Source organism: Sebastes umbrosus, chromosome 11, assembly GCF_015220745.1.
Source record: "Sebastes umbrosus isolate fSebUmb1 chromosome 11, fSebUmb1.pri, whole genome shotgun sequence".
Taxonomy (NCBI): Eukaryota; Metazoa; Chordata; class Actinopteri; order Perciformes; family Sebastidae; genus Sebastes; species Sebastes umbrosus.
Genome location: NC_051279.1, coordinates 1,164,721 through 1,191,917, shown reverse-complemented (window position 1 = coordinate 1,191,917; position 27,197 = coordinate 1,164,721). Strand labels below are relative to the sequence as shown.

The following is a 27,197-nucleotide window of genomic DNA, read 5'->3' as shown; positions in this document are numbered from 1 at the left end:
TCCTCGCAGCCAATCCTCCATGCAATCATGTCGTGCTCACAACAGCAGCGCGGAAATGTCAAGTGTAAAACTTTTCTTTTTTCCTCCCCTAATAGATCTCATGTGTGTCTTTGGTTTCTCTCAATGTCGCTTTCTTTGCCCTTTCAGTATTTTTTATGGCTGTGATATTGAATGTTTTGTGCTTTGTTTTTTCCCTTTTATGTAAGTTACACCAGGGAATGAAACCGAGGCCTTTACAGGGCTCAACATTTAAAGGGAGAGTATCAATGTGTGTTACTACGAGCTATTAGCAGCGTTTATTAAGCCCAGCTGCTGAAACAGTGGTTCTGAAACTGAAACGAACTGAAACAACATTATTCTTGAGAACATATCTTGCTCTCAAGCCCCGAGTCTTTTGTTTGTGCTCAATCACAATCATCTGTTTCTTTTCTGTCAAAAGTCTGTCCAACTTCTATTTCACATGTTGTTTCACTGAATAACTCCTGCTAACCTGAGTCTTGACAGCTAGCATTAGCATTAGCACGCTCTTGTCTGGTTATTGTTCCTTAAAGGTTCTCTACACGGCTCTCAACATGGCGACGGCTGAGCCGGAGGCCCGCAGCTAACGGTGCTAACAGCACTATCAGTGAAAACAAAGGCAAACCGTGTTTACCTGAGGGGGAACCGCCGGGTGGGCGCTACGCTTCCGTGACGACGCTGTCGGTCGGGACGGCGTTATCAGCTGTAACCATCATATGAGCGCAGTGCAAGGCGGTGGCCGTGAACTAACCAGTAGGGCACACTTTACAGCAGCGCGACGTTAACCTCTCGTCACCATCTTTCGGGTCCTCACGCTCCACCTCCCCGAGGGTGAGGGCGAGACGGGCCGGTGCAAGTCCTCACTTCATTAGGCCACAGGGTTTTGCTTGCAACCTCTGACTCGCACGTGCGTTAGACTCCTTGGTCCGTGTTTCAAGACGGGTCGGGTGGGTTGTCGACAACGCCACAGACCCTGGCGCCTTTTACGTGGGTTGGGGCGCACTGAGGACAGTCCGCCTCAGTCGACAGTCGCACCGGGAGCAGGGAGCCCCGTTACGGTGCGACAAGGTCGGGGCGGGGAGCGATGTTAAGCTGCGGCCGCGAGCCACGTTCACCCGAGCCTTTCCAAGCCGACCTAGAGTCGGTGGCGGCGCACCGCCTCGTATGTGGGACTCCCCAGCCTGCCGTGTGTCGCTCACACCCTCCAGCTGGCTGTTAGCAAGGGTCTTTTGGCACAGAGAAGTACTCGTATCGGTACTCGGTATCGGCGAGTATGTAAGTACTTGTACTCGTACTCGATTTGAAAAAGAGTGGTATCGCTGCATCCCTATGAAGAACAAAGGCTTTCTTTAAGGACATGACAAGCACCTTAGTAGGAGATCAAATGTAACTAACTTCAATTAGAAATCACAAAGACGGTTTGAAAAGCAGTTCAGAATGAATCGGAGGTGTTTTCAAGAGCGTCTGGCCAACAAAGACTGGCTCAGCAAAGTGTCTGATGAGAACCACATTTTCGCTGCTAAGTGGAAGATCGATTGAAACAGAAAACGGAGAAAAGGGAGGGAACGAGAAGACGAGGACAAGAGAACCGAAAGAACCCGAAAGAGCAGAAGGTAAATCAAAGGGAGAGACCCAGAACAAAGAGTAGGAGAAAAGAGAGAATTGAGTTTGTGTAACTCTGTCAGGGAGCCCCCTTCAACAAGTTCAACAAGCAGACTTTCTCTAAGCGGCTCATTGGATCCAGATGACAACTTCCTCCCTCCGTCCAGCTCGGTGTAGTATTGATCAGCCAGGAGAGCCACACTTGGCTGCTTCTGAAAACCCAAATCACTCATTATTTTGATTTTGCCTTTATATATTTTATGGTATGATGTATTGACAAATTGCTCCCTAAGTTTAACTGATCTCCGTCTCTGTGGTCAAAGGGCGATGGAAGCAGCTGTAGAAATTGGATGGCTTACAATACATTTGTTGTACGAACATGCTTTTTGCTGGATTTCTGTCTTTCTAGCTTTGCGTAGTGATAGAAAAGAGTTTACCAGACAAATCTTGCTGCCTGAATGTGAATGTTTGAGGTTTATTGAGTATTCAATCACTCTGTAAAAGCTTTAAATAAGATATCAGGGTAAGAGCTTGGACGGACACAGATACATCACTGAGGTATGACGTGATGTGTTTGAAGAAATAAGAATAACCTAGTTGGATAAAATATGAGATTAACAACGTGAGATAGATTGTTGCGAAAATTAAATTGTGGAAAGAAAGTGATTTATTTCATCTAATATTTGATTCAGTTGCTAAACTTTATCATCTGAAACTTCTTGGGAGATGTTGTCCTGCTGACTCTCATCACTTCTAACAGTACACAAAGACAATATGTGTGTATGTTTTTTGTTTGTTGTCCAGTTGAGTTTCCATCTGATTTATGGTCTTCAATGTCAGTGAAGCAAATAGTTTTCTTCCCAACATTCCTGACTTGTTAGTGGCCCTAAACACTTCATGTCATCCTGGAGTCTTTCACTAAGAGAAAGAGAAAGGCTCCTCCTTAGATTAAATTGTTAATAAATTGTGACTGGTTGGTGTGGCTGTTGCTTGGCAGAGCACCGACGTATCGTAATGATGTTTCCATTTGTTCAGCATGTTTCAGCATGGCATGTTGTTGTGTCACGCAATGCAAGTCCCTGCCCTGCATCATCCACACTGCATCAATGTCCAAGTGCATCAACAACCTTTTTATTCATTTCTAAAAGTAATAAAGTTGTGAGATCCATCTGAAATCAGTCTGCTCTGCATAATCATTCACACACAAGCAAGTTTCAAGGGTTTACCAATTAAATCATATGGAAATGTAGAGTAATATACCAACTAGGGCTGTCAATCGATTAAAATAGTTAATCGCGATTAATCACAAATTAATTACATGTTTTATCTGTTCTAAATGAACCTTAAAGGGAGATTAGTTCAGTATTTAATCCTCTTATCAACATGGGAGTGGACAAATATGCTGCTTTATGTAAATGTATGTATATATTTAGTATTGTAAATCAATGACCAACACAAATCAATGACAGATATTGTCCAGAAACCCTCACAGGTACTGCATTTAGCATAAAACAATATGCTCAAATCATAACATGGCAAACTGCAGCCCAACAGGCAACAACAGCTGTCAGTGTGTCAGTGTGCTGACTTGACTATGACTTGCCCCAAACTGCATGTGATGATCATAAAGTGGGCATGTCTGTAAAGGGGAGACTCGTGGGTACCCATAGAACCCATTTACATTCACAGATCTGGAGGTAAGAGGTCGAGGGACCCCTTTGAATATGGACACGACAGTTTTTCCCTCACCAAAATTTAGAGTAAGTTTGGAGTGTTATTCCTTTCTTTTGGACATTTGCTTGACTTTTTCAGACTTTTCTTTTCGAACATTTTTCAGACTTTTCTTTTTCGGAATTTTTTCAGACTTTTTTTTTTTAACATTTTTCAGACTTTATTTTTCGAACATTTTTCAGAATGTTTTTCCAGACCGTTTTTTTCAGACTTTTTTTTCAGACTTTTTTTCAGACTTTTTCCTGACTTTATTTTTCAGACTTTTTTTCGAACATTTTTCAGACTTTTCTTTTTCAGAATTTTTTCAGACTTTTTTTTTTTAACATATTTCAGACTTTTTTTTCCGAAAATTTTTCAGACTGTTTTTCTCAGACTGTTTTTCCAGACTTTTATTTCAGACTTTGTCCTGACTTTATTTTTCAGACTTTTTTTTCGTACATTTTTCTGAACTTTTTTTTTCGGAATTTTTTCAGACTTTATTTTTCAGATTTTTTCCTGACTTTATTTTTCAGGCTTTTTTTTCGAACATTTTTCAGACTTTTTTTTCAAAAAGATTTCTGACTTTATTTTTCAGACTTTTTTTCGGACATTTTTCTGACTTTATTTTTCTGACTTTTTTACAAACATTTTTCTGACTTTATTTTTCTGACTTTTCTTTTCGAACATTTTTCAGAACTTTTCTTTTTCGGAATTTTTTCAGACTTTTTTTCATTTTTTTTTTAACATTTTTCAGACTTTATTTTTCAGACATATTTCAGACTTTTTTTTCAAACATTTTTCAGACTTTTTTTCTCAGACTGTTTTTCCAGGCTGTTTTTTCAGACTTTTTTTCCAGACTTTATCTTTCAGACTTTTTTTTCGAACATATTTCTGAACTTTTTTTTTCGGAATTTTTTCAGACTTTATTTTTCAGACTTTTTTTTCAGACTTTTTTTTCAAAAAAAATTCTGACTTTGTTTTTCTGACTTGTTTTTCAGACTTTGTCCTGACTTTATTTTTCAGACTTTTTTTTCGAACATTTTTCTGAACTTTTTTTTTTCGGAATTTTTTCAGACTTTATTTTTCAGACTTTTTTTCAGACTTTTTCCTGACTTTATTTTTCAGGCTTTTTTTCGAACATTTTTCTGACTTTATTTTTCTGACTTTATTTTTCTGACTTTTTTACAAACATTTTTCTGACTTTATTTTTCTGACTTTTTTTTTCGAACATTTTTCTGAACCTTTTTTTTCCGGAATTTTTTCAGACTTTATTTTTCAGACTTTTTTTTCAAAAAAAATTCTGACTTTGTTTTTCTGACTTTGTCCTGACTTTATTTTTCAGACTTTTTTTTCGAACATTTTTCTGACTTTATTTTTCTGACTTTTTTACAAACATTTTTCTGACTTTATTTTTCTGACTTTTCTTTTTGAACATTTTTCAGAACTTTTCTTTTTCGGAATTTTTTCAGACTTTATTTTTCAGACTTTTTTTCAGACTTTTTCCTGACTTTATTTTTCAGGCTTTTTTTCGAACATTTTTCTGACTTTATTTTTCTGACTTTATTTTTCTGACTTTATTTTTCTGACTTTTTTACAAACATTTTTCTGACTTTATTTTTCTGACTTTTCTTTTCGAACATTTTTCAGAACTTTTCTTTTTCGGAATTTTTTCAGACTTTTTTTCAGACTTTTTTTTTAACATTTTTCAGACTTTATTTTTCAGACATATTTCAGACTTTTTTTTCGAACATTTTTCAGACTTTTTTTCTCAGACTGTTTTTCCAGGCTGTTTTTTCAGACTTTTTCTCCAGACTTTATCTTTCAGACTTTTTTTTCGAACATTTTTCTGAACCTTTTTTTTCCGGAATTTTTTCAGACTTTTTTTTCAAAAAAAATTCTGACTTTGTTTTTCTGACTTTTTTTCGAACATTTTTCTGACTTTATCTTTCTGACTTTTCTTTTCGAACATTTTTCAGAACTTTTCTTTTTCGGAATTTTTTCAGACTTTTTTTCCGTCTTTTTTTTTTAACATTTTTCAGACTTTATTTTTCAGACTTTATTTTTCAGACTTTTTTTACAAACATTTTTCTGACTTTATTTTTCTGACTTTTCTTTTCGAACATTTTTCTGAACTTTTTTTTTTCTGAATTTTTTCAGACTTTTTTGGGGATATTTTTTTGAGTCTTGTTGGAACTTTTTTCAGACATTTTATAGACTTTTTTCGGACTTTTTTTCCAGGCATTTTTCGGACACTTTTTCGGGTTAGGGTGAGGTTTAAAAACCTTCACACATTCACATATCTGGAGGTCAGAGATCAAGGGACCCCTTTGAAAATGGCCTTACCAGTTTTTCCTCCCCAAAATTTAGCACAAATTTGCAGCGTTATTTAACCTCCATCGCGACAAGCTAGTATGACATGGTTGGTACCAATGGATTCATCAGGGTTTTCTAGTTTCATATGATACCAGTATCTTCACTCTAGCTTTAAAACTGAGCCACTACAACCTAAAAAATGACAAGTTAAATGCGTTAACACCAACATAAACCCCACTGGTGGAAAACATTTAGCAGTAATATACGATAGGTCTTGGTAATTTAAATGACACACGATTTCTTGTAAAACATTGTAAAACATAAAAAAGGCAAATGAAATGAATCCATCTCATTGACAAAGGCTGACGAAATGAGCAACACATCAGTTATTATTCCAAAGACTTTTTTTATATCTGTAAGTGTTGAACTGCTTCCGAGACAGGTTTTCCCCGTCGTGGCTTTACAAGTGCTTAGTAAGTAAAAGTGGACCTGCAGCGGTCGGAACCTTTGTAAATAATTATCTTTCTTCGGTTGATGACTCAGACGTCTCGGCCAGTGTTTGACAGCAACACCAAACATTACTGTCATCGCCACCAGACTCCCGTCCTGTCTGTGATGTGTTACTGTAACAGTTTGCTGATTGATGCTATTTTAGTTTCACAACAAGCTCACAAAGACAACTAAGGGGTTTTTGTAGGTGTTTTTAGGTGTTTTTTGCTTAATGCCAAATGCAAAAATAGAGTTTCATACAATACATACATGTATTTGATCTATTTAGGCATTATTTATTGTATACTGTATAGTTTGTCTGCATGAAAATGTTTCGAACAAAAGGCAAACCATCATATTGTACCATTTAACATTAATGGTGAGATAGAAAATGTATAATATTGGTTTGCAGTGGGTTAAAATAACACAAATGGGTGATATTACTCACCTACAGTACCACCTTTTCTTCCACCATCAGTATCTTGTATGAGAAGAGATTAGCGCCAAAAAAGTGAACATATCGATAACAATCCAGTGATGTTAAAAAATAAAATTTGTCTAATGTATACCTTTAAAAATGTTATGTGTAATGAATAATTTAAAACGGACTACAATGGCTTTAAATTAAAAAGATACGACTGTAATGAATTTCAGAGTTTATCTTTTTACCATGATTTAAATGAGCTTTTCCCAAATTTCTTGATTTAGATTCAGTTCTGTGAGACAAACCGTTCACATGACGTGCAAGGTTAATACAACCACTTGCAGGCTGGCAACAATGCCATAAAGGGAAAGGTGATATAAATACTGTCTACGGTCACGGATGCAATGTGTTGTTCTAGGCCGGCTGTGGCTTAGCGGACGGGGCACTAACTGAGGTTGGCTGGAACCCGCTGAAAGCTCTTACAGCTGCTGCAGATTGCTTTGACATGGCATCGATTCCACACACATCTCCTCTTTTTCTGCTTTGTCCCTATAACAGACCCCGTAATAGCCCGCCTCATGTTTGTCTTATCTGGGGAAAAAGAAACAGTGTGTTTACAGAGGGGGCTGCACTTAGTCACAGAGCTTAATTGAAGGTGAGTGTTAGTATCAGGGTTTGGCCAAAAGAATGTGCATGGCCCCAGAGACTCATGGGATGTCACACCCACTCCTTGGGGCTTGGTTTCAGCTGCTTTGCATGTCTAAAACAAACCACTACATCTGTTCTTACTTTGTGTTTTGTTTGCGGATTCAGTAAAAAATAATTACATTGGCTTTATTCTCCTGGATGTCCTGGACTGAAACGGGAGAGTGATTGGTTGAAGGAGGCGAAGGAGGCAAAGGAGGAGAGAGGAAGAGGAGCGATAGGGATGAGGAGAAGTAAAATGACCAGTTTGTTTGACCGTGCACGTGTGCACACACGCACACTCAAACACAGATGGATAGGATTTCCCTGAGAGTGGAAACATCACATCTCTGCCTCGTTCAGCACGGCGGGAACACATGGAGGTTTACACATCACATCCGGACATTCAGGGGGAAAACTACTTTCTCCTTCCTCTACACCGTGTCGTGCCCAGCGACCGCTACCGACACAGGATTAGTTAGAAAGACCTCTCCATCTTACCTGAGGACCATGCATTCAATTCAAAGAGTGAACAATCGGCTAAACCACCTCTAGTCACATCTTTCATCACTTCATGCATGTTTAAATGATATCATCAGCTTTCTATCCAATAAAAACATCCAGTTGTGTGACCTTGTGCATTTATATAAGGCAAAACTCATTTCTAGAACTGAATTACAAATCTCTAACATATAATCAAGAACTTTCTGAGCTGTGTGGTCCCTCTAAGCCATCTGTTACTGTGATATCATCACGCTGAGACACCAAACCTTCTCTATGCGCGCGTCAAATATTCTATACAAGACTACCAGGTGTACAACAAGATAAAAATCAGTTTTATAATAGCACCGAACTGCTGCCAAAGATGTACAGTTCTCTACTCCAACACGTACTGTGAATTGTTTGGCAGCTCTTCGTCTGTCTCTCTGCCCATCAATCACTATTTTACATTTTTGGGGATTTAAAATGGCTTTACAGCTCATAGACAGAAAAACCGGCCCATATTTTAAGAACAAAATAATATTAATATATAAACACTAGGGCTGTCCTTAAAGGGAGATTTCTCAAGTATTTAATCCTCTTATCAACATGGGAGTGGACAAATATGCTGCTTTATGCAAATGTATGTATATATTTATAATTGGAAATCAATTAACAACACAAAACAATGACAGATATTGTCCAGAAACCCTCACAGGTACTGCATTTAGCATAAAATAATATGCAATATATGAAAAAAACAATATTGAACAAGATACCGATACCAGTATCGGGTATCGTGTCCGATACTGTACTCATGTACTCGTACTCGCAAAACGGCTCCGATACCACTTTACAGCAGCGTGACGTTAACCTCTCGTCACCATCTTTCGGGTCCTATCGCACGCGCTCACGCTCCATCTCCCCGATGGTACGGGCGAGACGGGCCGGTGGTGCGCCCGACCCCGCTGGGCCAGGATCCCACCTCAGCCGGCGCGCAACGGCCCTCACTTTCATTGCGCCACAGGGTTTTGCTTGCACCCTCTGACTCGCACGTGCGTTAGACTCCTTGGGCCGTGTTTCAAGACGGTTTGGGTGGGTTGCAGACATCGCCGCAGACCCCTGGCGCCTTTTACGTGGGCTGAGCCCAACCCTGGGAGCACGACACAGTCGGGGCGCACTGAGGACAGTCCGCCCCGGTGACAGAGCCAGTGGCGGCGCACCGCCTCGTATGCGGGACTCCCCAGCCTGCCGTGTGTCGCTCACACCCTCCAGCTGGCTGTTAACGAGGGTCTTTTGGCACAGAGAAGAACTCGTATCGGTACTCGGTATCGGAGAGGACCCAAATGTAAGTACTTGTACACGTTCTGAAAAGAAGGGGTGCATCCCTAGTTTAAATTCTGTTTTCTCAACAAACATACTGTAAGTACTATTAAGAACCAAAAGGTCCACTGCTGTTGAACTGACTGTTGGCTGGTTTGTTGATCCATCAGTGAACTTTCCTCCTGGGGGGGGGGGTAGAGAAGGTGGGGAGGGTTGAGCGTGTGGATCTCAGCCCCAGCTGTTGCTGTTTGCATTGAGCGGACGGTAATTGCACGCGCACGCCCGCGTACACACTGATAAATATTGCTGTTGGCATTCAAATGGACGACTAAAGATAGAAGTCCTGACATGGGATGTGATTCTGATGAGTAAGTGTTGAAAGTGAAGTCTGACATACAGTATATATATACAGCGTACCCCTTGTGGTTCCACGTGTCTGTCTGGCTGTGACACAATCTGTGATGGGACACAAACACACACCTCTTTTACAGAAGATATCTTTGTTTCAGGCCGTTCATATCAAGTTCACTACATGTATTTTTGTGTACACACGGTCTATGAATTCACACACAGTCCTAAGCCACAGGTGTGGAGAGAGTTTTGTTTGTTTGGAAGGATTTCACTCCCTCCTTCTTCTCCTCTCACAGTTCTCCACCTCCTCCTCCCTTTTCCCTTTTCACCCCTTCTCTGCTTTCTTCACATCCTCTCAACCACCCGTTCTCCCGCCTCCTCCAAGCAGCTTCTCCGGTCCTCTCTACGCATTTCTAAAATACCAGTTCATCTCTTTTCATTCTTCTCCCCTTTGACAAACTGTCCTTTCCCACCTCTTCTGCTTGTTTTCTCTCCTCTCTCCTCTGGCCTGACACAAACTTTCACACGCACAAATTGGGAGGAATGTGTGGAATGTGTCCGATCCTGCAGCATCATGTTGTTGTTACACATATGACTGCAACCCCAGAACCTGAGGAGGGTGAGTGTTTTTCCAGAGACCGTGGATGGATGGACGGACGGATGGATGGATGGAGGCATAGAGTGATTGATGAAGAAGAGGGTCAGTGTTGACCCAGCCCTTAAACGCTCAATGCTTAATCCAAAGGTAAACAACAAGGTGCCGACCCGGCAAAGAAAGTCCGTCTTTTTCCTGTGGAGCGCTCCCTTGCAACGTGCATATTCATACACATACACCCACAAATACTTCAGATTGACAGATAATGATTATATGATATGCTGGAGTTTTTCGTCATCTTTTAAAAAAAGTTCAAATTCCCAGACTGACGACGCTGAGGACAATGTCTCATATTCTTTATGGGTTTGTTTGAAGGATTATCTGTAGCAATACCATGCTTTTATTGAGTTCATATTTGATATGTTACACATCATTTCATAAACATTGTGCTGTAATTCAGCCCTTCTTCTTTTCCTCTATATATACACCACTTAGCATTTTGTAATAATAAACTGTAGAGCTTCAATAAAGCTCTTTTTCTCACTGTGAACAATACAGACGGCTCTTTATCAGTTTATAAAACCTGCCCAGTGTACGTCCAATTAGCACAGCCCCAAACCCAGACATGCCTCAGACCTCCTCCAGCGTGGGATGGAGAGGAGATTTATCTTCCTCCATGGATGGCTAACCTGATGGAAACAGAGATAACCTGCCTGCTCATCCTTGTTTGGCTGAGGAAGCATAACTTCTGTCTTCACTGGTCTAACAGCTGGTGTAAACAAACATCTGTCACTTAATGTGCATTCAGTTTGCAAGCAACATCATGACCTGTTTACTTCAGGTTAAGCCTTCTGATTACTTTAACTACAGGATGTGACCGATGTAAAATATTAAATCTAAAACAACAAGCAACAGACAAACTCTCCCTCTGGATAAACACCCGAATGCTCAAATGTCCAGCTCGTCCTGGTTCCTCCACTAAGAGGTAATACAAATACAGCAGGCCAGTTCCTTGACTTAGTGATTAGTTTCATTTTGATACCTAGCTGAAGCAAACTTTCTTCATAAAACAACACCGAGCAGTGCACATAATGTTAATCAATCATCAATCTGCTGTACTGTATACTGCTGTAGCATCACTGTGTACAGTAAACTTAGGAGAGGAGTTACAGCATTTTAGCCAACAAGCTGACACTAACAAAGTTAGATAACTGACATTACATCCAGTAGAAGTTTACACACAATGCTTCTATCTGCATAACATTACTTTCAACTTTAAATACTTTTCTTCATCAAATGAAAAAAAAAAAGTCCTGAACTTGTGTGTAACTTATAGTCTCTTTTCTCATAACATTAAAGGTGCTAAATGCAAGATTGGGAGCATTTCTGACAGAGGTAACATTGTTTACCTGTGGGGGAAACGGAGGGTGGGTGCTACGCTCCCGCGATGACGGTGCCGGTCGGGACAGCGTTATCAGCTGTAAGCTGGGAGCTAGCCATTGGGCCACATGCACGTACATGCACGTACATGCACCAGAAACTTACACGCGGCCGGCCTGGCTATGTCAACAAAGCTCAGAGAAGCTCGGTTTACAACACACACAGATGGAGAGCGACTTCTGTCTTTGCTCACATTACTTCTCTATATCTTTACATAGTAAATAGTTGTTTGCTGCTATATTAATGCAGAAATGTTATGCTATATTTAAACCACCTTCTTCTACTATGGTTATGTCCTGTGAGCTCCGTGTTGCTGGTCTTATTCTAACAAATCAAGTGTACATGTGAATAAACACGCTGCATGCCTCCTTATCAAACCAGCAGCATCCAAATCCCCATCGTGTCTTCTGTGGTTGAACGGGGAGTTGATTTCTGAGTGGCTGATGATAGTAGCACCTCACCTCCTCCCATCTCTCTTATCAGCCAGCCGAGAGATGGAGGAGTCCATCTAACTGGATTTGAGCTTGTCTCCTTGTTTATCCCTCTGATTGATAACTTTCCTCTGCTGAACTCTGCATTCTCTCCACTGAGGTTTTACCATAACGGTGGCATCACAGGTCTGGAGAGCTCCGTTTATTTGGACTGTAAAATATGTTACTGTTCTACTTGTTGAGAATTGGACAGATATTATTCTGCATTAATGCTCTACCTGCATTATTCTACCATAAATAATTCATAAATAACTTCATGTCACAGAACTTATTGTGCATCAATTTTCCATCCCGAGGACAATTCAATTCAGGATGCAACGGTGGTAATAATGGCAGCAGACCAAGAGCACAGCTGTCCTTATTCTTAGCTACAGTATGTCCTCAAGCTTCTCTGGGGAGACCCAGGCCAGCTGAAATGTTGAATCCTTCTACTGTATGTAGGCTACTGGTTTGTCGGGGGCTCTCCTCCCACTCAGACTGGTTTGGTGTGCCTTCACAGTGAGGGGTTTCTACAGTAGGAGACATCCTTATCAGAAAGAACTCCTGAAGACATTACACAATAAAATGTCAACATCAAAGAGCAATGACTCAACTGATCTCCTGGCTTTATCCCGAAGGCTGTGTACAAAATATCCTGTGTATGTAACTCATTTCAGCTGCTTGTATCTGCAATCTTATCATACAGCTTTCAGCCATAAGCAAAACAAAATAAAACTGATGGCAATTGATAAATCATTAGCTTTGCTATCTCCACATTTACAACATCAATCTGGTGCAGTTAAACTGCAGTTACAGTACAGATCCACCTGTTCCACCAGCTCCATCTTACATGTTCTTGTGCACAAGATGAGGTTCTTTGCAGCGAAGCAGACTCAGTGAGTTCTTGCATAAACCTCCTTTAAGTCCACAACACACAAAGAAAAACTGGTTTGGTAATAACTCCCTAACCGAAATGAATGCCAGGTTAAAACCCTGTCGTCCCCTCATAAGTATAAACCTCAAAAATCAGAGTAATAATTTTGATAATTTACTACGGCACTAATGACTGGCCTCTGCTTTAATCTCCAAGTTAATATTTTTAAAGGAAATAACATTTGCCATTTGCAGCTGTTTGCACAGCCGTGCTGTCTGGTGTTAGAAACAACAGGAACAGCCCAGCCTGGCATCACCAACCTTCACTCCAGAGCACATCCCCGAGCCGTAAACTGGTACTCCAGTTATGAAAACCTCTTACTTGTCATTCTGTCCAAACGCTTGTGGGCAGCAAACAGAATTAGACCCTCAACCTTTTTTGGTCCAAACCTGAAGGTTATAAAAACATCTGCAGTTTTAATATGATTCAAATGTAGATGCTGATGTGCACGTGTCATTTACAGTTGTTCAGTTTGGACGTACTGTGGATTGTGGATGAATTGTGTCTGAATGTATTCTTTACAACATCGAGTCCCGTGACCCAAAATATAAATAAAACTATGGAAACACTCAGAAATCAGACAAATTACAGGGTAGTGAGAGATGCATCTGTAAACCGAGCTATTTCAAACCATTCACAGTGGGGTTATTGTGTAGATTTTTATTACCTGAAGATGAATGATTTCCACTGATTGCATTTGATTTGCTGAGTAAAACAATCACAAAACAAAGCTTGTGTTCTTTCCTTGTTTCCGATCGTATACCACCTACCGTACCGGGCCAGTTTGTTGTGCAGTTGCATGCAAACACAGAGAGGAGAAGAAGATGTGGTATACTGTTAGGGACAAATGTATGTAGGCTACATTGCAACTGTACAGCACATGTAAAGCCGTGACACGCATCACTTAATATTAATCCACATGAAGTGTCTCATGTGGTATAAAATCAGCTCTGGAATGTGTTTGGCCTGACCGCTCTGTTTTGTCTGAGGCCTAAATGATTTTGATTGGAATGCAAGTGTTCCCGATGTATTAAGCAACCTCAGAAAGAAGTCACTGGCAACACACAACAACAGCGAAGGACTCAGACCGAGCGAAAAACAACCAGCCGAGGATTTTTCTGAAGATCTTGGCCGACCTTCCAGACCAAAGAGCTGTTTATCTTAAAGGTTAGGAAATGAAACCATTTGTGTTTGCTTGAATTATCCCTGATTGGAGCCAGATATACTAAATTAGATGCTAGAAAAATGTTTCTCATTCAAGGTGAAATAACATATTAGGTAGAGTTTCATTGTTTCAGCTCACATTGTTACAGCAAAGAAAGATCCCTTTATGGACTTGTGAAACACACATGGATCAAATAGCGCGTCAAATTCGTCAATTGATGTGATGCAGTTCATTCATGTGCACGCAAAGAATATTCAGTAACAAGACAGATGAGAGGTGAAAAAATGTTTTAGGAGAATTTTACACAAATCCAAAAATCAGTCAGCTTTGCTTGAGTTATGAAAGCCGGGGAAAGCCCCAGGAATTCCTCCCCACAAAGATAAACACAGAACAGTATGGGATTCTGGCATATTATCTGGAAGCTGTGTCTACAACATACTTGATCAATTAGCCGGTCTCACTAACCACCTCTCAAATTCCTGACTCTTCATTCCAGGGCTTAATGAGTCTCTAATAAACTGTAAAATGGTTATTAATGCCACGCTAACAGAATGATGTCCGTCTAAACATTTCACTAATGATCTACTTCACACTTTCACGTGATGGCAGTCATAATGATGATGAGGCCTTCTGTCAGTTTCTTTGATTGATTGATTCAGTTTGACGTTGTGTATTTCTTGTGAAGAAAAATTAAAACAGTTTGAACATCGCTATGAAAACCACAGTTTTATGAATGTGATTGTTTGGGGCTGATTTGGCTGAGGAAGTGCACTTGTCAGTTTTTGTAGCTGGGTGGATTTTTGTAATCAAAAGCATTCCTGCAAAATTACACTATTTAAATAAAGGCTAAAAATGTATACGTTTATTTTCATTTACACATTTAACGTGTGTTATTTCTCTGAATAATCTCCGTGGTAGCCGAGCGGGAGCCGGGTAAAACTGTTTCATATTCTGGACACAGAATTTCTTGACTCATGACCTCATGTGAAGAGAGATGGAAATGTAGTGCATCTATGGTATGCTTCATATAATAAAATGGGTAGCTCAAATCAAGCGATTTGATCGGTTAATAGCCGTGATATAATACCCACATAGGGAGGAGTGGACTGAGCCAAAAAAACGATCCACCTGCTGAACGACACGCAGCGCTACGTAAAGAGGAGGTTCCACAATGTTGCCTAGAATATGCACGCACGCAACGCAGCAGAAATCAAGAGATCTGATGCAGCAGGTCTTGACATGAGAGAAACGATGGCCATAAATAGATCGGCAACCAAAACTCGCGGACCGGAGAAAGTGGAGCAACGCCAAGCAACACACCTCCACCTGATAAAAAACAAAAAGGCAAGCCAAGTACAAGCAGTTATCAAAGTCATCCTACTGACGCTGGGTAGTTCTTCAGTGGTTAGAGAATAAACAGTAGCATACAAGAATGTAAATAAATAGCCAAATAATTAAATATAATGCTACCCCGTGATGTAAAATGAAAATGTAAGCTGCTAGTGTTTGTTCCATTGCAACCCCTGTTCCATAGCAACCACCGTTCCATAGCAACCACCGTTCCATAGCAACCACCGTTCCAGCAACCACCTCAGGATGTGCTGACAGGAGGGCCTATTTTATTGTGAACATTATTTATTAATAAAAAACAATTTAAACAGGAATGTATCTATAACTTTCATATTGCCATACTTGATGAGCATTTTATAAAAGCAATAGCTCACTTCAGACTGTGATATGTTATATCACAGCGACGTGAAGCTTTTCGTGAGCTATTGTTTAAGTATCTTGAGGAGAAACATGCAAATGTTTAGTTCATACACAACAACTAACAACGTTAGCCTGTGGTTTCTATGAATACCATAGTTACAAAACCACAATAAAACAGATCACTGTGGATTTTTACAATCTAATATGTGAAAATGTTCCACTGTGGTAAACGGTTAAAACAACCTGATGTTAATTCTTATTGGACAGAGAATGCTTGTTTATTAACTCGTGGTTCTTCCCATGCTTCTTGGTTGTTTTGCATCTTTGTTTTTTATCGTCTTGTTGGGTTACACTCCTTTGTCCTTTGCTGGAATCCATTGTTCTCTATAATCTATTTTGTGGTAGCATAACTTTCTGTGACTATCTTGTGACAGATTGGAGGACTGAGAGAGAGAAAAGAGACAACGTAGTTTGACTGGAGCAACCGGAGTCTGACTGCAACAGAAAGGTCTTCATCCTCCGTTTCCCTTACAAGTCTATTGTATATAAAGCTTTGAGGCTAGCTACACAGTGAGCTCCGATTGCTATGTCAAACAAACGCAAACTGATATAACGTGTGAGAGAAGACGTTTCCCCTTTGAGGAAGTGTTGCAGGCTGAGGACAATATGTCCTACAGAGTGAGGGCTGCACACCGAGACAAACATCCAGTCCACATATTGCACCATCTAATGATCAGAAACTCTAACACTTACTGTTAGTGTGATCAGTAAGCCTGGCAATAGTTACATCTTATCACAGGCGAAGTTTAAGGAAGAACCAGATGAATGACTAAAACCATTTACTGTAAAAAGATCCAGATTATCAGAGCTGCCAAACTTCAGAGATATACAATCCTGAATGTACCTATCGTGGACGACCGCAGCTGAGGAGCATAACTCTGACAGAGGAAGTGGTTTTCAAGCCTACACACTGAGGTTAATGCCTCTAAACCTCTACATGTGTCAGTGATTGTGGTTTAACAGGGTGACGGCCTAGTTGGCTCTGAACGAACGCTCAACAAAGTTGCCATGCTTTAACCTCCAATTTGACATGACACTGGGATTATTAACAGGCTCCGGGAGGAGGAGCCGACGGCGTACGGGTGGTGGGGAGCGCAGAGAGAAACTCCTTTCACTTCTTCTCCATCTTTACAGTAAACACAATCCTCCTTTGTCCACCCCATAACATCTGTCCTGTCCAACAGATGTTACCTGGAATAACCTTTTGACTTGCACGCCACTTGGAGAGAGATTTACATCCTGTTGTTGTTGTGGTAATAAGCTGAATTACTCAGCCATGTCCAACAGGTAAAAGGCAACACATGACAGTTACAGACAGTTCAGAGACGTCAGGAACTGCATCTGTCTGTGTGCAATGATTGTGCAGTTGTGACTGAATGTACATCATACGTGTTGATGTATTTGGTCAAGGAAATGGATGAATATGAGCATACAGAATACTGTATATAGAGGCCGATAATCGGTTACTTGAATGTATACGTTTATAGAGTTTGTCTCTAAAGCAGATTATGGATGTCACAATAACAGAAATTTAGTAGTCGATATCAAAACCAGTGAAATTACACGATTCTCGAGACCAATTCCCCACCACGGTCACCACTTCAACATACACACCTTTATTACAGTTTGTATACTGTTTTTTGTTAGGAAGTTAAACAGGTCATAATTCCCTCTCTATTATCTATGTATATTGCTGTGAAAACATCTGTATCTATTCAAGTTGCACATCAAAAACTACATTTTACAACATTACATTTGAACACATCATGGTAAGATTAGAATTTACTTTCGCCCAATACTCATTTTTACTGAATAAAGCATCATAATGTAAATCAATGGCATGTATCATCAGGGAAAAAATAGGGTGCGTCCCCTGAAAGCATCTATAGTGAGTTTGCTGCGTCCCAAACACACCTCCTATCGTCCCCGGGGACGACGGGACGCTGTTAGTCTCGAGCCCCGACGGTACCGTAGACAAACGAGTAACATCACATTTTCCGAATTTTGGCATGGACTCGGTACCGAAGTATCGGTTCTTGTGACATCCCTAAAGCAGATTAGATCAAAAGACAAAGAGAGAGAGCTAAAGAAGAGAGACAAGAAACAAAAAAAAAGTGAAACTCTATAACAGACTTAGCAGCCAGGCTAATTACTACAAAACAGGACAACCAGTTGACCCGGTAAAACACGACACCAACAACAAAGCTTTCAGTCAGCAGCAGAACTGTCAAACACATGGCAGTCTTTATCAGCAAACAGAAGAAATGTGTGTGTTTCTTAGTGTGTTTCACATTTTTGGGAAGAAGAAGTGGCTAAATAGCAGATATATCCCTGCTGGCAGAGCTTGGAAAGAAGCTGTCCCTCTGAATTTCCTGGTTGGACAGTAGAAGCTGTAGATACGGTTACCCCCGCAGAAAGCTGAGGGGACTACACTCCAATTAGACTGAGCTGCTGCTGGCCTTGATAGCTCTCAATAGGAGACGCAGATGGAACTGATATGTGTGTGTGTGTGTGTGTGTGTGTGTGTGTGCAACAAACCTCATCCTGGACATTGCCGCAGTTTTCCAACAATGCTAAAAGCATACATCCGTAGAAATCTAATAAAATCCATAAATTGTTCTGGTGGAATGCTGCGGTGAGATGTATGGTGAGCAGGCCACAGGAAGCAAATGAAAACCACCCACTAAAGACAGAGAGACCAAGTGTGTGTGTGTGTGTGTGTGCACACTCGATATGAGCACATGTGTATGCTTAAGGTGCCAAAGTAAATAAACCAAAGTAAATCCGTAGATAGAAGCAACACGATAACTGTGTTTACTTCTGCTCTAAACAGTGTGTTGATAAAAACATGCAATGGATGCAAGAGAGGAAATAACTCGCCATTATCATTAATGCGTTTTATACAAATATTTTGATCTTTCCAAATTTGTTAAGTGTATTTTGGATTCATGATGAGGAAAAACATTCAAATTCAGCACGCAATAACCATCACTTAAACACACAAAAGTCAAATGACGGATTAAGAAGACTAAAGCATGGTTCAAGTTTGAGCAGTAATGTGTGACTCCAGTGCCAGTGAGAGTAATGTGCAGCAGGTGCTGCTTTTAACATGACCTCAGTCCGTCAAGAATCTCAAACAAATATCAAAATGCAGATCAAACTCAACCCTATCAGAAATAAAGAGTAAAACATTACTGTAAATGAAAACAGGAACACGATTACAGCTCTGCAAACACAGTAAGACCAGAGTGAAGTGCAACTGTGTTGGACTACAGCCAGAACCGGAAACATTGGTGCACACTGTTTTGGTGTTGTGGTTAAAGGGATTATATTAGTAGTAGTTCATATGTAGGAAATCAATGGATTGCCTACTCCGGGTAGGGAATGAGTCCTCACCCCAAGTGAAGGAGTTCAAATACCTCGGGGTTTTGTTCGCGAGTGAGGGGACGATGGAACGTGAGATTGGCCGGAGAATCGGAGCAGCGGGGGGGCGGTATTGCATTCGCTTTACCGCACCGTTGTGACGAAAAGAGAGCTGAGCCGGAAGGCAAATCCTTTGCGTCGAAAGGATCCAGTTGAGGTGGTTCGGGCATCTGGTACGGATGCCCCATGGACGCCTCCCTTGGGAGGTGTTCCAGGCACGACCAGCTGGGAGGAGACCACGAGGAAGACCCAGGACTAGGTGGAGAGATTATATCTCTACACTGGCCTGGGAACGCCTCGGGATCCCCCAGTCAGAGCTGGTTAATGTGGCCCGGGAAAGGGAAGTTTGGGGTCCCCTGCTGGAGCTGTTGCCCCTGCGACCCGACCCCGGTTAAGCGGTTGAAGATGGATGGGTAGCTCATGTGTGTTGACGGCTTTCATTCACCTCAGTGAGGGAACCAGAACATTATCTTATTGGCAACAGCAAACTCACAAGTGCTTTTGTCCTGCCTTTCATACCAACTGTTTTTTGTTTTGCGATTTTATCCTACAAATCATGAATTACAGCCAGACTATTTTAAAGCATACCCTGGTGTTTAATGTGTGTGTTTACATCCCAGGTAACTAATCAGCACAGTATAGAAATCAACTGCAGAATTTTGAGCCAGGTAATCAATTACAGTGAATATAGTTCAAATCTTGCATGTTAAGGCAGCATTCACTCCAGTTTACCTTCTACAAAACTCTCACAAGAGACAGGTTTTAAAAAGGAATGGTCAAAATTGGTGCAGCAGAGCCCAAGATGTCCTGTACTTTTAGTCTCTAGTATGGGTCAATCTCCGATGATCCTCCCTGCTGGATCCATCCTACAATTTCCATAATGCACCCTGACATCTTTAGGGTGGAAAGTTCTCTACAGGGGCGCAGAACAAATGATACAGCTGTTTTTAGAGGCAATAAGACAAGTGAACTGAAGCTTGTGTGTAAAATTTAAATGTTAGAAGGAGTTCAATTGAATAGCTCTTTGAATCTCTATATCTATATCTATATCTTTGTGTTGTTGAAATATTTAAGGTGTCAGTAAGGTCCGAACTACAAGTTCAACATCCCACTGGAACAGAATTCACAGTCTCCGCTGAGCAGGGGACGGTAACGTGAGGTGAATCTTTGCCTGGCAGGCAGTGACCTCAATGTGGCATATGGATAGATCTACATTACGCATGGATAGATAACATATAGTCTAAAATACAGTCTCTCAGAGAGAGAGAGAGAGTAAAAAAAGGCTTATTCAATCCAATCCACGAAATGTGCAAAATCGCACCAATAACCACATAATGAGCGTCTGGTGACGGGGCACCAGTAGCCTAACATCAGACAACATACACAAGTCAATAGATAGATAGAAAGATAGATAGATAGATAGACAGATAGATAGATAGATATACCCCCGAAAGAGGGAGGGAGGGAGAGCGAGAGAGAGAGAGCTTGGTGTCAGCGCACCAGTAGAAAACTGCTTATTCACTCCTACAAAATGCACAAAAGGGCACCAATAACCACACAATGAGCGTCTGGTGACGGCGCACCAGTGAGCTAACATCAGACAACATGCACAAGTCAATAAAAGGTTTAGATAGATGGATAGACAGACAGATAGACAGACAGAGAGACAGACAGACAGACAGATAGATAGATAGATAGATAGATAGATAGATACACGATGACGTTTGGTGACGGCGCACCAGAATAAAGAAAAAAAGATCAGGCAACAAGCACAAAGCTAATAAAAGGGTTAAAGGGGACGTTTCATGTAAAACTCACTCCTTCAGTGTTTGTGCTCATACATTTAGGTATCTAGAGTCTCTACCAACCCACAAACTGTGACATAAGATGACCCAGTCAGTTTTTTGTGGGCTGTCTAGATCAGAAAACATGTGATTCAAGAAGCCCTTCACATCTGGCTCCCCTTCCTATGTCACATCTGGCTCATTAGAATATACCAACCACAGCTGGAGATCTACCTTTGCAAAGGTGAACCATATTTTTCTCTCTAGCCAATCAGAGCAGACTGGGCTTTTTCAGGAGGAGGTCTTAAAGGAGACGGGTGCTAAAACGGAGCGTTTCAGACAGAGGTATATATACAGGTATATTCAGACGGACAGGATGAGAGAAATAATGTCATTTTAGAACATTAAAGCCTATAAACATGTTCTATTAGAAACCCCCAAACACAAGTATGAACCTGAAAATGAGCATGATATGTCCCCTTTAAAATAATACATAAAGGAGGCACTTACTCTATTCGTAGACGGTCTCCCCTCTTCAATGGAAATGTGAGCCAAAGGATGAAAGCCGGTTCTGATCCATTCTGTTATGGATCTTCATGCACAGATGTGGTGGTGTAGAGGGTAAACGTTGTGTGGCCTCTGGTACAGTCTCCTGCAGATTGTTTGTCAAAAAAAGAAAGCAGCTGTGAGCATCATTCCTTAATCCAGGAATCAGCGACCTTTACTATCAAAAGAGACATTTTAGGAAAATAAAAAAAAAAGAATAATCTGTCTGGAGCCGTAAAACATGTGATCATTGTGATGAAGGTAACACAGTTTATAGTCTAAGTATATAGTATATCAGTCTAATGCAGTGAGGGCCAAAGAGACAATGTACTACGGAGTATTAGGGCCACATTGAGGGAAAAAACATCTGAGATTTACACAATAAAGTCAGAATATTACGAGAGAAAAAGAAAATAACACGTAAAGATTAATACTTTATAATATTATGACTTTATTCTCATAATACTATGACTTTATTCTCTAAATCTCTGATTTATTTTTTTCCTCAATGTGGCCCTAATACTCCGTCGTACCGTCTTCAGTTTGTTGTTATCATCAAATCTTAGCTGACATCTCGGCGAATTTCTTGCAGTCAACTAAAGCCAAGGAAGCTCCTCCAGACAGTCAAACCTGGCTTTCATTTGTCCAGAGATGTTGTCAGAAACATCACAGAGTTTTATTTTCTCTTATCTCTGATCAGAGATGTCTCCTTATTTATCAGTTAATCACTTTTCTGTTCAAAACCATCATCAGAACTGTCAAACTCATGGAGTCTCTGTTGGAGGAGAGTCTGTTCCAACCTGGAACCAGAGTTCAACCTGACAGAAGCTCTGCAGCATTTCACTACTTCATCCAGTAAACGGTGCACCTGCTTCAGTTAATGTTAATCCTAGTGGGAACACTATTCTACCGGGAACAGACTTCACCATAACACCGGTTAACATGGTGGAGGAGATAACTAACTGTGGGGCTAACTTCTTCTTCTGTCAACAGTTCAGCAGAGTTTCCAGGCCGTGGATGTTTCATGCTTCAGCAGAGCTCTGGGTTAATAGTTCAGTATCAGTTCATCCACTCTGTTGCTACTGGAGGAGAGTAACTGGAGGAGGAGAGTAACTGGAGGAGGAGAGTAACTGGAGGAGGAGGAGAGTAACTGGAGGAGGAGAGTAACTGGAGGAGGAGGAGGAGAGTAACTGGAGGAGGAGAGTAACTGGAGGAGGAGGAGGAGAGTAACTGGAGGAGGAGAGTAACTGGAGGAGGAGGAGAGTAACTGGAGGAGGAGAGTAACTGGAGGAGAGTAACTGGAGGAGGAGGAGGAGAGTAACTGGAGGAGGAGAGTAACTGGAGGAGGAGGAGGAGAGTAACTGGAGGAGGAGAGTAACTGGAGGAGGAGAGTAACTGGAGGAGGAGGAGGAGAGTAACTGGAGGAGGAGAGTAACTGGAGGAGGAGGAGGAGAGTAACTGGATGAGGAGAGTAACTGGAGGAGGAGAGTAACTGGAGGAGGAGGAGGAGAGTAACTGGATGAGGAGAGTAACTGGAGGAGAAGAGTAACTGGAGGAGGAGGAGGAGAGTAACTGGAGGAGGAGGAGGAGAGTAACTGGATGAGGAGAGTAACTGGAGGAGAAGAGTAACTGGAGGAGGAGGAGGAGAGTAACTGGAGGAGGAGAGTAACTGGAGGAGGAGAGTAACTGGAGGAGAAGAGTAACTGGAGGAGAAGAGTAACTGGAGGAGGAGGAGGAGAGTAACTGGAGGAGGAGGAGAGTAACTGGAGGAGGAGAGTAACTGGAGGAGGAGGAGGAGAGTAACTGGAGGAGGAGGAGGAGAGTAACTGGAGGAGGAGAGTAACTAACTGGAGGAGAGTAACTGGAGGAGGAGAGTAACTGGAGGAGGAGGAGGAGAGTAACTGGAGGAGGAGAGTAACTAACTGGAGGAGAGTAACTGGAGGAGGAGAGTAACTGGAGGAGGAGGAGGAGAGTAACTGGAGGAGGAGAGTAACTAACTGGAGGAGAGTAACTGGAGGAGGAGAGTAACAGCAGCCACATATCTAGCGTTAGTTAGCTGCTTTTCTTACCTTTCTGTTTGAAACCTCCTCCTGCTCTTTCTCTGGGTATCATCCTGCAGGTCTGGTGTTGGTTCACTAACAGCGACCACAGCTCGTCTTTCCTTCCTGAGCCAGTTTTAGGTGAGGTAGATCCATGCTTACAGTAGCCTCTCGGTGCTACTACGAGGAAGGCCGAGTGGCGCCGAGCAGGAGCGAGAGGGAGTGGATGATGTCACATGAGGTGAGCACATGAGGCAGGGTCAGAGGTCAGAGGTCATAGGTCATAGGTCAGGGGCTTTTTTTCTCAATACTTTATTAGCAACACAGTAATAGTACATTACAATACAATACAACAGTACAGGGAACACTGGGGTGAAAAAATAAAAATGAACTAGTTATATGCACACAGAAAAACAAAAAAACACCACAAGAAGCTTTTTAGTTTTTAAATACTTTACAGACAGATCCTAGAATGTCTGAAGTTCAACATCGAACAAGTTGTTATTTTTGTTCAGAAGAAACTAAAGAAATCTGACCTTGTGAATATGATGTTTGCCCATAAGACACAGCACATTTTATCAGTAAGTTATCAGTTTAAAGCAGCACTGGGTAGAATTAATAAAAGTTCTTTTTATAAAACGGTCTCTGGCTCTGACAGTAGAGCATGAGACAGGTAATCTGAAAAAAATCATGTTCCTCCGTGTCCTCCGGTGCTCATAACGGCATCTGAAAGATTTCACAGACCGGAGGAAAACAACCAATCAGAGCCGAGCTGGAGCCTTACCTTACTTACATTTTATTGAGGACAAAACACCTGTCAAATTCATTCCAAACATCTCTTTCCAACGATGAAATGACTTAGGATACTGATTTTGAATAGAGGTAGGAATACTTTTGATATGAGCGTTATTACAAGAACGTTCCCGGAGAACCTTTCCACCATGACCAACTTGTGGTCTTGAACTTCCTGCGTTCAGGGACGGTAGTTTTAGTAGCAGGTGGCGAGAGGAGCCCACTATACTATTCTGACTAGTTTTACTGGAGTATGTGTAATCCTGAGACAAATTATGAAAAATGAAAAATTCAATAACTACAATTCATATATATGAATATGAAGAAATGATCAGTAAATACAACTATAATATAATCTCCTTTCTTTTTATCTTCGGTGAGGCGCTGCCGACCCCGTCGACCCCGACGGCACATCACTGGCAGAGGAACACTTTACCATTTAACTCAAAGGAAATGAGCCGGACAGCTCGGTACATTATTTCTCTTGCAGGCTCAATCTGCTCAGCGATTCATCACAACTTTGAGCCGCGCAGTCAGTTTTTCAACAAAGAACGGTGTTTGGGCTCGATGCTAAAACACACAAACATCCTGATGGCCTCTCCGGTGAAACGTAGCATCAGTCAGAACTACATTTAAGGGAGGAGATGAGTGAGGAGCCCCAACCTCTTAAATGCTATTTAATCACTTGAAGCAGCAGCAGTAACCATGCGATCCAGCACTTAGACTCCCCCTTGCTGTTTATCTCATCTTAATAATTGAGAAGAAGGTTGATGGATGCGTTTAATAGCTGGGGAGAACAAGACCACTTACGAGGCTCATCAATCTCAACCTGCTAGGGGCGAAAAAAGACAAGAGCCTTCTCCATATCCGAGGGATTTGGCTGCACCTTTTAAGGAGCTTCTCCCAGATACATCAAGACAATTTGAGTCTTTTCTTTTGGGGGTGGGGGGGACGCCAAGACACAAAGGACGAAGAATGAGAGGAAGAGGGAGGGGAGGTGAGAGGGCGGGAGAGGTGGTTGGAGGAATGAAGGGAGATGGAGAGTGAAGATGAAGAGATGTAAATTCAAGAGCGGTGAGAGCTCGCTGGATTTCTCCGGGGCAGGGAGTGCTACTTTGAGTTCACGGGTACAGTCGCAGGGAAAAGGGAAAACTGGGGACAGGCAGGAAGGAGACAAGAGCAAAAGGATAAAGGAGGAAGAGAGAAGAGACACATTTCCTGAAAAGGTTACCACGAGGATCCTTTAATTCAAGCTACCGTCTGATCTGAAATAAGGGATGTAACGCTGAAGTCCCACCGGGCAGCGACGAAGAGCAGCCTGCTGCCAAAAAACTAGCCTCCATTTTTCTGCAGCCGCGAGGCGTATTCATGTGTTTCTGGTGGGAAGATATTCTTTGTAACACAAGTCAATATGTCGCAGGAGTCACAGGATGTGTTTACTGATTGGCTGCTGGTCCTCTCTGGTCGCACTTCGCCGCAGAATGAAGCTTGCTGAGCTCGGGGGCGGCCGCCGCAGCTTTTTTGCCATGTCACGGTTTAACACACAAGCATATCAAATTAAATGATTTCAAGCATGATTTACAGAGAGTCATGAATTACACCACGCCAAGCAGCGATAAAAACCTTCGCAGGAAAAACAATAAGTACAGTTGATGTAACAAAATGGAATATTTAAAGGTAAAAAAGTGTCACACAGGTTGAATAATGCGTATATTGCATTCTAAGCTTGACGGGGGACTACATGAGGAAACAGGACTATGAACATGTAGCAGCTTCAACGTGTCGACACTTGGCTTCATTTTCCAGCTCATGCAAAGACATTTTCTGATCTAATGTTAGCAAACTTTAGATATTAGATATTACTCCGCAACTGACATTAATGAGCTTTGCTTTTTGCTGACTTTATGACTCTTCTCGTATTATGCTGTTAGACTTTATTTTAACATTGACTCTTAAGGCCTTTTACACACCGGGGGGGCGTGACAAATAAACAACACAAAAATGCAAAATACTTACCCGCGAATGTTACATGTCTAGGACTTTTATTGTGAAAGGTAAGAATGGAAGGAGTGGATCTGGTCTCTGCTGTCTTTGTCAAGGCTGAATAACATGCCTTTATTCGTGGTGCGAAAGCTCGCTGCGTAATATTTCCATTCCGTGTGAAAGTATTCATGACAAAACCAACAGTTCAAAAAATATATCGACATGCAAATTAATCGCACAGAAAAAGCAAAAAGGTGTGTAAAGGCTTTTATCCTGTAATTGCAACAGTTACCTCTCGTAAGCAAAAGTTAGGATTGCTTTAAATCTATCCTTAACCCGAGCCTTAACCAACATGGTTTTATTTGTCTACACAATCCGTTAGCTAAACATATCCATGTGGAAAACACATGAAGATGGTGTGTCTAATTCACTATATAGATCCTAACACAAGGAATATGTTCATGCAGTCTTGTATTGATGAAACGTAGAACCTCTTTATCCCTCTTTCCCACTTCATGTTTCAAAATAAACAGTCTGAAAAAGCTTCCCTCACTCGCTGCAGAAATGAACTGCATCCCCCGTCTGGCCGGCCGTCAAATTCCACATGACTCTGCTCATAGCTCCGCTCCTCTGCTTTGCTTAGTTAGGAAATAATATGACTGTGATGATATGAATGTGACCGTTTCAGAGTAAGTGCTGAGGTATCGACAGAGAACGAGAGCGATCCTAATCTAATTTCCTGCTCAGGTCAACGTCTTAATGATACCTTTGGTTTTGGTACATTCTGAACTAATGTTGCTCTTTTACACGCGTGCAGGAGGGCGGTTACGGGGGGGGTAGCAGGAGGAGAGAAAAGCCGGGA

The 27,197-nt window shown here is 41.4% G+C and overlaps 1 long non-coding RNA gene across 1 annotated transcript in view; it reads right to left on the bottom strand.

Annotated features, from left to right (window-relative positions):
* The window catches only part of LOC119496510, a 57,437-nt gene extending 33,659 nt beyond the window's left edge, over nucleotides 1-23,778 (bottom strand). The window contains exons 1-2 of the long non-coding RNA XR_005208731.1: nucleotides 23,591-23,778; nucleotides 21,486-21,627 (exon numbers count right to left, since the gene is read on the bottom strand). This is a non-coding gene — a long non-coding RNA (uncharacterized LOC119496510). The remainder of the gene's footprint in view (nucleotides 1-21,485; nucleotides 21,628-23,590) is intronic.
* Between the last annotated feature and the right edge of the window lie 3,419 nt (nucleotides 23,779-27,197).